Here is a 12,201-nt window from a genome sequence, read left to right as displayed (position 1 = left end):
TCCAGACAGATAAACAGTGTGTCTCTGGCCTCCTCCAGCACACACGCGCATGCACACACACACACACACACACGTGCGCAGAGTCACGGCTCCACTCTCAACACAAACACATTTGAGTAGTTACATGGAAGCAGCAGCAAACTGCCCTGGCGTCTTACTGCAGCAGAGTGGAGCAGACAGGTGGTTCTCTTTATTTGCACCCATCTCTCTCCATAGAGCAAACACACACACACACACACACACACACACACACACACACACACACACACACACACACACTGTTGTGAAACACATACAGGATTTTCATTACAGACGACATCTATGGCAAATATTGGTTCTAGGCGAGATGTCTCATTTCCATGGAAGAGTAAACACCAGCTCTTGCCTCTGCATCTCTTTTTGTGTTTGTGTTTATGTGTGTATACCACATTGTGTTTTTGCAGGCGCTGGATGCAGCATACACACCACACAAACAACAGGATGAAATGCAAAAATCTGGAGAAGAATATGAAATAGTGCAGTGAAGGAGGAGCTAAATGGCATTGTGTTGTTCAACATGCACAGGCAGAGTAGAATGGAGACAAACAGATGGGGCTTCAATTTTCTGATAACCAGCCGAGGTTACCATAGATACTACATCCTGCACACGAGCACCAAGTGATTGCCTGCCTCCTTTACCTCTGTTTATCTCTCTCTCTCTCTGTCTCATCCTCTCAAATTCAGTCCTTCTCTGCTTCTTTCTTTCACTTTGTCTCTTCTCAACCCTGCTTTATCGCTACCAGCCCTCGCTTGTTGTCTTTTTTCCCATCCTGTCTGTTTCTGTTTTCCTTTTCATGGTGGAGGAGGATTGGAGGAGGCTACCGCTCCTCTTGCCTCCTCTTCCCGCTGCTGTGTTGCCATAGAAACAAGGGGATGGAGATGTATGTTATGTTATTTTTTTGTTTCCAAGGAGAAGCAGATAAGAAAGAAAGCGAGACATTTACTGTAAACAGAAAAGTGTTGAGAGCATCAGTGATGATCGGATCACCGGCAGCAACATTCATAAACATGATTCATGTCTGGATACACCAACTAGCCTCCATCCAATCTACACCTCCTGCTGGGTGAAACGCCGATGCTAACAAGGTCATGATTAGAAGTGAAAATAATCCCACATCCCTTTAAAAATCCTCCTTGTTATAAATAATGTTTACCGTCGATGATTTTTTTAAATGTGTTGTATGTTGTGTTCTCTAAGTCATTACACTATGGCCTGAAACTTCCCTTTCACACTTTATCCACTGTATTGTTGTCAAAATGACAGCATAAATGATCAATGCGCTCATGCAGAATAGTTTCAGTTCAGATCTGCTTCTCCCATTTACTTCTTTTGTTGGCATCATGTTTAAGGTTCCATCTTGATTTACATCATGCTTGTCTATGTACTCATGTTTCAAACCTAATTATCTACTTTAATGGTGTAACAGTGTCAAATTCCCTGTTTTGGGACCAAAAAAAAAAGGATTATTCTATTCTATCTTTTCTTATCTCATCAGGCTGTCGTAAACCACACCGCAAACATGTACATAAATTTGAATGTATTCCATAGCAGTTTTTTCCCCCGTTATTTCTCTCCAGATCTGATATTTCCGATCAAATATCAGACATAAATGTATAAAACTACCGACATACTCCGATTCATACAGATTCTTCAATACCGGTATGAACATGGCGTGCCTGAAGACTGTCCAGTGGCAAATTTTTTTTCTCCAATAAAAGCTCGCTAGCTTTGTGCAATAACAGAGAAAGCAATAAAATAATCCCCATTCTCAGATTAGATTAAATAACACTAACTGGTTACAGTTGAGGTCACATGCTCATCTTTTATTTTTCTGTCACTTGGATCGTGTAAGACACAAGAGAGGACACGCAGAAAAACAAAAAACTTTATTTTGTCATTCAAGGAAAGCTGCACCTAGGCGCCCTCTAGTGGCTGCAGCCACTCCTGCTTATCAGGCTCACTTAAGATTCACTCTATGCGAGTCTGCCATACCTCAGAGGAAAACACTTTTCTACTTATTCGTTTGACGGCATTTTAACTCTCAGATTCAGGCTTTAAATCAAATAAACTAGTTTCAGAATTCAAATGGCAGTCGCAGACCTTTTTGTCATCTAGCGATAATGATATACAAGGTGTGCTGGTATCGTTTATTTCCGTTTAAACATCCCAAATGGTTGACTGAGGGTCAAAGAGGTCAGTCTGAATATTACAACAACAACAACAAAAGTTTAAGACTAAAGAAAAGCCCGAAGCAGAGTTGAACTTTGCTTTGTCATCTATCTGTGACCCTGTGACCTCCAGGTTGGGCGCGACAAGACAGAACATGAATCAGCTCTCAGTGGCTCTCGTCCCTTTTGCTTGGAGTCACTCCTGCTACCAGTGCTTGACTGAGAGGGGGCTGAGAGACCAAGTCAGGTCGGGGTTTTGTCTACAACCTTCTTATTTTTTCATCCCAGGTGTGACGTTACTTTAGGAATCACACACGTAAAAGCTGAGTCACAGATAAACAACCCTATCACCAACGCTGCAGGACAGGAAAAAAAACAAAAAACTGTCTAATTGCGCCTTTTATGAGTCAACAGAGGAAACACACCTATGGGTGAAGTATGGGCTCTCTTTTCCTTCGACGGTCCTTTCCTCATCTTCTTTTTTCCTTTTCCCTTTCAACAATCCTTGGTATATTTTAACTCTCTTTATCACACTCCTCCTCTGTATCACTCCTTTTCCCCTTCACTTACTGATTTTATTTTACGCCTTCTTTTCCCATCTTCTTTGTGTTCTCCGTTCCATCCTTTCCTCATCTCTTCCTTCTACCCTACACGTGTCTCCTCTCACACATTCCATTCATTACCTTTTTCTACAGAGCCTCAGGTCAGGGCAGCGGCCTCTGACTCACTTAGACTCATCGGGGGGGCTGTGTGGGGTGTGTAGCACCCAACCTGATCATCAAAGGGTGAATGCTTGCATGACACAATGCTTTGTGTCCCAGTATCCTTGATTTATAGCGCGTATATTTTCTATAATTGCAGACCATAGAAGTCTGGATGGTAAATGGTTCAACATGAGAGGGAATGATTATTTGACATTATTATTCCTATTTTCATTGATACACTCATTTAAATGTACATGGTGGGATTTTTTTGTATCAAACAGGAGTTTTCTGAAGTCTGTCAAATATTTTTTTTTTTTACGTTATGCAGCACCACTGTGTATATTTTTATGCACAATCGCAAAGTCATTAATTAATTGTGCAGCCTTAATTTTGATCTGACCTCTGACCAAGCAGAAAACACATACACGCACACAAGTGAAGATAAAAGCATGAGGCCCACTGATCATATTCAGCGATATAAACATAACACACACATGCGCAGTCATAAAAGTTAGGGCCGTTAAATCATCTACCGAGAAAGTGAGATTGTGGAAAATGAATGAAGCTTTGTTTGGTGTTCAGGGAGAGAGAAAACCACAACCCTCCTGCTGCAGCAGCCGGTGGATCTGAGGACATCTGAGTGCACATTTCTTCCTCTTCCTGTCATCAAGCACATCATCACTTACGTCGTGTGTTCCCCTGGTTTCATATTCACCAGTAATCACATGACGGTGGGTCCCAGACAAAAGGACATTGAGTTGTGACCCAGATGTGAGATCGCTCTGTTTGTTAGGAGACCCTCGCTGTGACCAACAGATTGATCACACACCATCATTAGCTTGTCATATGATCTGTTTAGGGACAAGTGGGAGACCGCTCCTGTTCCCGAACTTTTAAAAGTCACTTCCGTGAATGATGAGCTGCATTTCAACTTCTGCATTTGTTAAGGAACAACTAAATTGCTGCCCATAAACTTGGAGGATGAAAAAAAACAGCGTTGACCTGCAGTACACTGTCAACGCGTCACGCAGCCGTTTACAGAGGAGAGGACAGGGAGGGCTTGTGTTTGGTGACGGGGCTCTATGGTCAGCTGCTTGCTGTAACAACAGAGTTGACTTTATAAATAAATTCCTACAAATAACAGCCATGCTTGTATAATATCAATAAAGCTGCTGCAGGAAACAGATAGTAGAACAAATATTCTGACAACAAAACAATGCAACTATGAGAAATTGCACAAGTTCTTCGAAACAGAGTTGCTAAACTGAGCAGTCAGACGTCAATTATTCCAGCAGCTTTTCCAGTAAATGAGTTGCTTTCAGCTTCTCAAATGTGGGTGACTTTCTGCGTCCCAAGCTGAATTATACATGGAAATGTCACGCTGGCTTCAACTCCTCTCAAAATGCGAGACAAGACACGTCAGATTAAGGGCTGGACTGAGTTTATGAGCACTAGGAAGTAAGTATGGGCTATATAACTAATAATAACACGCTTATTTCACACTTACACTACAATTATGATTCATGAAAATGAATTAATTTTATACATCTATAAATTTTAGTTGTCTGCCAGTGATAGAATGAAATCATGTTGAACAAATAGACATCCTCCATTTACGTGCGTTCCTTGAATGTATATATTACTATATAATATAGTAACATATATATTACTAAGAGTTGGAACCAGGGAACCCCACTTGAAATGAAAGTGAGCTGTGACAGGGTCATACTTTGGTTTTAATGTAAAAGGAAAGTTCTATGAAAAGCAGAAAATATATTTCTTTCAAACTAAATTGTTTTAAATAACGCCGTGTGAAACACAGACACACTGGGGAGAGTATAGGTTGGATAGCATGGCTGCTTGTACTGCGTGACGGCAATTTGTCACATTCCGAAGGACTAAATGATGAGTGCAGTATTTAAGTCCATGTTCATCAAATGAAAAATCAACATTAACCACTGCATGAACAAGAGCAGCAACAACGGTCGCAGCGCTAAGAAACACATCAAGAGCGATCCGAATAATAACGAGTGCAGCAGCAGCAACGTCACCAGATCCCGCCAACTCCAACATGGAGTCAAAATTAAACACGTATTTGTTCCTCCTTCAATCAAATCCATAGACACAAGATCAGCTTATAGTCAAATTCAGTTGCAACAGCAGGGTCTCACCCCCCCCCCCCCCCCACACACACACACATCCTGTGTTTTCATTTCTCCATTTAGTCAATGCAGCGATAGATGAATGAGCTTTAGACGTCATCTCAATCAGGCAGAACAGAACGTAACTGACTCTTCAGTCGTCAACACAATGATCTTTGCCTCTGATTTCCAAACTTGTGTGTTTCATGCAGTCAGAGCACGCTGGAGCTTCTTGGAGAGTCTCTCGTTTCTTCATCGCAGCACCATCAACATAATACATTTGCAAGCAGCGAGAGTGTTTCATTGTCGTTTTTGTTCTCCTTTGTCACTGTTTTCAATCTGGGTCCCAAATTTACAAACACCGACTGACGAAATACGGGTAGACTTACATCTCAGGGGACAATCACACCACATGTAGATGGGATAGTGTTTGAACCGAAGTAGTAATGGGATAAAATATCTGTCACGATCACGTATAAACAAAGAGAGCAAGTCCCAGTTGTATTTCTAGCTATTGGAGATGATTGGATCGCTGATACACGGCCCAACGGGAGGAGGCAAACCCGCGTTCAATTGGTAAATTCAGCGAAGGCCCACCGAGGTTGTTCTTTTTTATTTGTTTGTTTTTGGAAAGGAACACATCTGACGCGCCTTTTTGCAAGATTTGTAAAAATTACATAACAGAGCAAAATATAGATTTTATTTTGAATGTACCATAACAGAATCTAATATCCTGCAGTTATCTGGCTTTGCTGTACATAAACTGATTGTATGTTCACACAACCTGCATTGGCCTCTGTTTTTAGTCACCACTATAATGTCTTCTTAGATATATATGATATACAACACAAAGAGTTGGATGACTTTTTTTAGTTTTGGCTGATAAATCAAAATTATATTGGGTAGAATTATTATTTTTTTTTTTTTTTCTATCAGACTAAAAAAAAGTGCTCTCAGTGACATTCGGAGCTCTCATACCGCTTGTTGTCAGAACAGGCTTTTAATTTGACACACACAATTGTTAATGCAGCTCAATGAGAAGAAAGTTACAACTTTTTTCATCTGTAGAGATTAAAGTTCCATCATGATCGTCCCATGATGTGTCTGGCGGACTGTGGGAAGGATCAGTCCAGGTCACAGCTTCTGATGAATACGCAAGCCTCCGCCAAGCTAATGACAGACGCCGACCAGTGTTGACTTAACATTTCACCTCCCTCTATCTCACCCTCTCATTACCAGCTCATCTCTTCCTCCACCCTGCTCTCTCCTCTTTGACATCTCCTCTTCCATTTTCAGCCACTTTGCTGCCTTTGACAGCAGCTATTTTGCAAGAAAGCATTTATAACAAAAAAAAAAACACGACTTGACCTTTGACCTTTGTCTGACTGTCCAATACTGACCTTGATGAATGATGTTATCGTCTGTTCACTGTATTTCTTTGTCAACCTCAAGGTGCTGTGCTTTATTTTGTCACTCAATACGAGAGAGCGCTATCAATCAACTGTATTGATCCACGACAATATCTCGGGCTAGCGGTTAGCATGAGTAAATTCAGTAAATATATAAAGGTTAGACACTGGAAACTTATTCCTGAGGTCATGTATGACTGAAAACACAAGAAATCTCTGTCTGTGTGAATGAACTTCTGTTTGTAACTCAACAACAGTTCCTCTGATTGACGTCTACTTGGCGCGTATGATCATGGAGGCACATTTTCTACTGCTCTCTTTTTTTGGGTGTAACAAATTTGACCAAACAACCAGAGTGATGATCAGCTCTGTTAAACATCTTGCACGCCTGAGGCAATCAGATAAAAATACACAATACTTTGAATTTATGAAACAGAAGGTTAACTGATGCCGTCCTCCATGAATATTATTAAGCATTTGAACATGTACGACGATGACATCATTTCATATGAAACTACGCATTGTCATGGTGATGTAAACGTACTGTACACTAATAGATAATTAAAATTTTAAGATGACCTTGTGTAGCTGTAGAAGTGTGCGCACGTGTGTGTATGTGTGTGTGTGTGTGTGTGTGTGTGTGTGTGTGTGACTTCGGGGTAAAGGCACAAGTCCAGAACGACCCTCAGGGTTTACTTCTCTCATCTCTCTCATTGAACTCTATCTGTTGAGGCTTTCACTTGCAGGCCTACGCTACACAGCAAGGCAGAATGAAAGAAACACGTCCAGTTCCAATCTATTCTAAATATCATCCCTCACCGTAGCAGCGAGGGCTATCGTTCCTGACTATAACTCAAATCTTTGCCTAATGGCTGCATTGTTCAAACAAAGCTGGGAGGATCCAGTATTTGAATGTGAACATGTAGAGCAGCAGCCTGACCTGGAGGCCTGCCCAGAGCCTGTCAGTGCTGTGTGTGTGTGTGTGTACGCGCACATGTGTGTGTGTGTGTGTGTGTGTGTGTGTGTGTGTGTGTGTGTGTGTGTGTGTGTGTGTGTGTGTGAGTGTGTGCTTCCCTCACTCCTTCTTCTACATTAGAACAATGCGACTGCAAACATCTGGCAGCTCGGTTATCCGTCCTGCTTCTGCTTTAAGGAGCAGCGTGACGTGATCAGCTGATGTGGATGTGTACTTTAATCACAACCTCCTCTGGTTCTGCTTCAGTAAAGACACACACTCTCTTCATTGTCTCCTTTATGTGTCCTGTCCCTGCGCTCTCTTACGCACACTGCAGATTCCTCAGTAGAAGCCCAAGTGTAATTTATTGCACAATCCGCCCTTTATTTTGGGATTTAGTCTTGCAGTGCATGATACAATGAAAACAATAAGGGACACAATAAAGGTTCCTGTTAGGGACTGTATAAAAATAAAAAAACAAACAGCCTTAAAAAAAAAGGATATTCAAAAGGAAAGATTATGAGAAGAGTTTCCTCTTTGTGAAAGACGGAACCAAACAAAGGTTCTGTTTAAGCCTAGTTTAAAGCTGGTTGAGACCAGGATTAGTGCCACACTTCAGGTTCTTAAAGAGAAGACATTTGTATTATACGACCACATCAAGAAGCTGAGCTGTAGATATTTTACTTAATAGAAGTGTATGTGTGTGTGTGTGTGTAGGGGGGGGGGGGGGGGGGGGTAAGATGTTACCATACATAAGGAATCGAAAGTAGCAGGCTGATTTTGGTGTTGCTGTAAATTCCAAACCATAAAAATAAAAATAAAAAAACCACCAAAATCATTATAAAAGATAAAAGATATCTCACTGACCAGGACCCATCATCTGACATGAAATGTAATCATAAAGCCATCATTTTATGTATATTTTTTCTGTCTGTTCTGGAAATATACCACATTTAAATGAAATGATTAGACAACTTCAATGTTACACATAAGAACAAATAATTCACAGTACTTGTACTTTGGGACAACATTTGTTCTTACTCATATTAGCACATCACCACACGTCACTGAAACCAATCAAAATCAAGAAATGACTTTGTTTCATGCTGTATCACTGTTGAAAGCGTCAACATCATATGTACGGAGATGAAACAGGCCATTTACACATTTCTGAAGTGACAGTTTTAGGTGTAATTTTATCAATATGTGAAACTAAAACCTGACATGTACAAGGAGACAACACATGGCATAAACCACATTCTGCCTGAAGCAGGAGCAACGATTGGCAAGTGGCGTTTTTCCCTACTTGTGAATTTATAAGCTAGAATATTTATAGGTCGAGGGAAAAGTGGAGATGTGAGAGAAAATCTTTTACTGGGGAAATGTGAAACCCGTTAAAAGCAGGTGTAAATCAGAATGTGCGTTAATGCGTGAATTTGAGGAACACAACTGAGGAAGTGTGTGACCTGCAATTGTGCTCTTTTGCACGATTCAAAATCAACTTTTGCTGTTTGATCCCACTAGAATTATGAACTGGGCGGCACAGTGGTTAGCACTGTTGCAAGAAGAAGCTTGCAGGTAACGGGTTCGAGTCCCAGCTCCAGCACAGGATCTTTCTGTGTGAGTCTGCATGTTCTCCCTGTTCCTGTGTGGGTTCTCTCTGGTACTCCAGCTTCCTCCCACAGTCCAAAGACATCAAGAGGGGACGAGGCTGATTGATACTCTAAATTGACCGTAGGTGTGACTGTGAGTGTGAATGGTTGTCTGTCTCTATGTGTTGGTCCTGTGATGGACTGGTGACCTGTCCAGGGTGAAGCCGCTGGGATAGGCTCCAGCGCCCCCGCGACCCTTAACAGGATAAATGGTAGAAAATGGATGGGTGGAATTATGAACTGACATCTCTCTTGCACCTCGTTCCTTCCCTACATGAAGCTACGTGAGTGAGCTGGTTTGTCTAACTCGTATCCAGAGGAACTATCCTAAGCCGTGTAACTCTGGTGACATGTTCTTGATTGCTAAACCCTTGCTTCCTTTTTAATGTGGTCCATCATTCCATGTGTGAATGAATGACTCAGTTCAGAACACCACTGATTATAATCAGAGGGTGTGTGATACATCAAACGTTTTGATTGACAGATGTGCAATTGCCACTGTAATTTACCTGTGCTGTGTTTTAGCCTTCATCATCTCTCTTGGACTGTGTCTTTCCATGATGAAGCAGAATGCAAGTTTTACCCTGCAGAAAAAGCACTCATTTTCACTGTATTTCAGTTTACGGTGACTCCTATCTTGAGTGTGTGATCCATCCAACAGTTGCAGTTCAACATCTGAACAAGCGGAAAGTAAAAAGAAGAGTTGGGAAACGACGTCATCTTAACATCCAATGAAAAGGACAACCTGGGCCCTGCTTTTGGGCGAAGGCCACTCTGACTTGGATTAAGTAGGTGAAGGGCTACAAATATTGGACAATTAAACAGAATCCTGGGTTTGTTTGGCGAGCATGCGTGACGGATATAGTCAACCTTTGCTGCCAACTTTTGGACTGTCAGCTGCTTTGTAAAAATGTTCCGCCTGACGATCAGGGCTTTCGTAGCCTACTTTGCATGCTTATTTTAAAAAATGTCTCTTTTGCTCTCATTTTTGTGCATTCCTTACACCTCGATAATCTCTTGCTATCATACATTCTGTCTTTGAAATCTTGAGAAAAGAGATTTGAATATCCATTCTTTAAAAAGTTAAAACCATTCAGTGTCAGCTAAACAGCGCCCTCTGTCTGACTTGAGGTTTTTTTTTTTAGCAGTGCAGACTCCTTCACACAGAGATTTATCAACACAATGCTGCCCTGTCTTTATTTTTGAGGGATGTTATGCTTTCATTTCAGGATGTTGTGGCCTGAATGAGATGGTCCACATGCTGGCTCCAACCCTGGGGCCGTATTTTGCCCGTGTGTGTCCCCTCCACCCTTAGTATCACCTGAGCTGAGATGACGTGTGTAGCAGGAAAACACTCAGCTGACAAAGTGTCTCAATGTGAGGTAAAGTGGAAGGGAAAAGCAGCGTTATTAAAATCTGATGGGATTCCACACAGGGCCTGCCATGGTTGCTTATGTAATCATTAGAAGCCTCAGACTCATACCTGACCAGGAGACGCTCACACCTCCCTGACTGATTTCTAAAAGGCTCCCGTCTCTCACCCTGCTCGGATAATGAGCCCCTCAAGCTTGCAGCACAACAGGTTTCCTTTCATCTCGGCCTTTTGTGAGCGAGTTACAACACAGGAAGTTCTTGCTCGCGCTACCAGTCTTCTTACGCAAATGTGATTAGGGTTATGTTCTGTTCTATCTGTCACCCCCGCACCATTCTTTTATACACGTACAGACAGAGAAAACGCCTTCCAGAAGACTGTGACAGCAACTGCTCACCAAGAAATGGAATTTTAACACAGCTTATAAAATGAAACAAATATTTTTGCAGGACTTTGAGGGTCCTTTTGAAAGTTGCTTTTACATAAACAGAGAATTCATGCGATTGTTGTTACTGAGAGAAAAGAAGCTGCGTTCAGTGACACAAAGTTTTCCTCACAATCATCTCAATTATTTGCAGTGCGTGGGGACGTTGTTGGAGAGTCAACACTCTGCCTCTTTACTGGAAGGAGTCTCTGTGTAAGAGCACAGCAAATCGGTCAGCATTGTTCTTCTGCCCACATCAGCGCCCAACAACTTCACTTGGGAAATGCACATTCAGGCTTCACCATAAAGAAAACACTTTCCTGCAGGCTCCTGCTTTTTACTACGCAAAGAATATGTGACATCGCCAGCAAGCCAACTGGCAGGCACATGATCGCTGTGTACAGGGTGTCTCTCACACACACACACACACACACACACACACACACACGAGTTGAGGGATAAACCAGCCACGTGACGTGATTTAAAAGAAAAAGGAATCAGTCGTTTTCTACTAACGGTGGCTTTTCTGCTGTTTCATGCCACAAATATGATACTCTTTCTAGCCAGATGGAGATCCAAGTCGGTCTTGAATAAATGTTTGTGTGTGAGTAAGTGTGCAGGTGTTACCTCATTTTACGTGTGTGTGTGTTTTTTTTTTTCTTCCCAGATAGCCTTGCACCTACATGATGTGTGTGAATCTACTCTCCCTGAACAAACAGAAAGCACACCCACAGCTCACTTGCTGATGGATTACAACATTCTCAGAGATGTTACAAGCACTGAGGCACATTGGAACCTCCCTGATGGACCCTTCCAGGTGTACCCCTCGCCATCAGCCTCTTAGAACAATAAAGCCGCCACCGCAAGCATGTGGGCTCCTTGCCGACTTCTTCAAATGACACGCACATGTATTTATAAAAATAAAACAACTGTCAGCAAGCAGCATTTTTTCAGACTTTGATAATAATAAATGCTTCTGATAATAGTACAGTAATACTGATAAAATTGTACATAGTAGGAAAAACTCAAGCTTTGCCTGAAATGTTATATTTAGTCTTAAAAACTGAACATAGATTTTCAATAACACATCAGAGCTCCACAATTAAAAAAACCCATCTCATTATGACTGATAATGAGTTATTCTAATTTCCATTGAAAACTCCTTAAACATGATAATGGTGTTGTTTTGGGGGGCTCTGTATTAAAAAAAAAAAAAAAAGCTTTCTCGGGTCTGCATCTTTCATGAGGCCTTTTTTAAAAAATAGAGGGGCCCTATAAGAACAATGCGTTACCTTCCCCTTACAGGATTCTTAGCAGAGCACGTATGCTAATTCAG

At 41.6% G+C, this 12,201-nt stretch overlaps 1 protein-coding gene and 1 long non-coding RNA gene across 2 annotated transcripts in view; one reads left to right on the top strand and one right to left on the bottom strand.

Annotated features, from left to right (window-relative positions):
- The window catches only part of cmip (c-Maf inducing protein), a 41,499-nt gene that overhangs the window by 25,411 nt on the left and 3,887 nt on the right, over window positions 1–12,201 (bottom strand). The window lies entirely within an intron of this gene.
- LOC147258557 (uncharacterized) lies at window positions 9,731–11,761 on the top strand. The gene is made up of 3 exons (XR_015116788.1): window positions 9,731–9,857; window positions 10,299–10,451; window positions 11,533–11,761. It is a non-coding gene; the product is annotated as an uncharacterized LOC147258557 (long non-coding RNA).

This window comes from Aulostomus chinensis, chromosome 7, assembly GCF_037954235.1.
Source record: "Aulostomus chinensis isolate RoL2024-O1b breed Wild chromosome 7, RoL_Achi_v1.0, whole genome shotgun sequence".
In the NCBI taxonomy this organism is placed as follows: Eukaryota; Metazoa; Chordata; class Actinopteri; order Syngnathiformes; family Aulostomidae; genus Aulostomus; species Aulostomus chinensis.
This window is presented reverse-complemented; position numbering and strand designations above follow the sequence as displayed.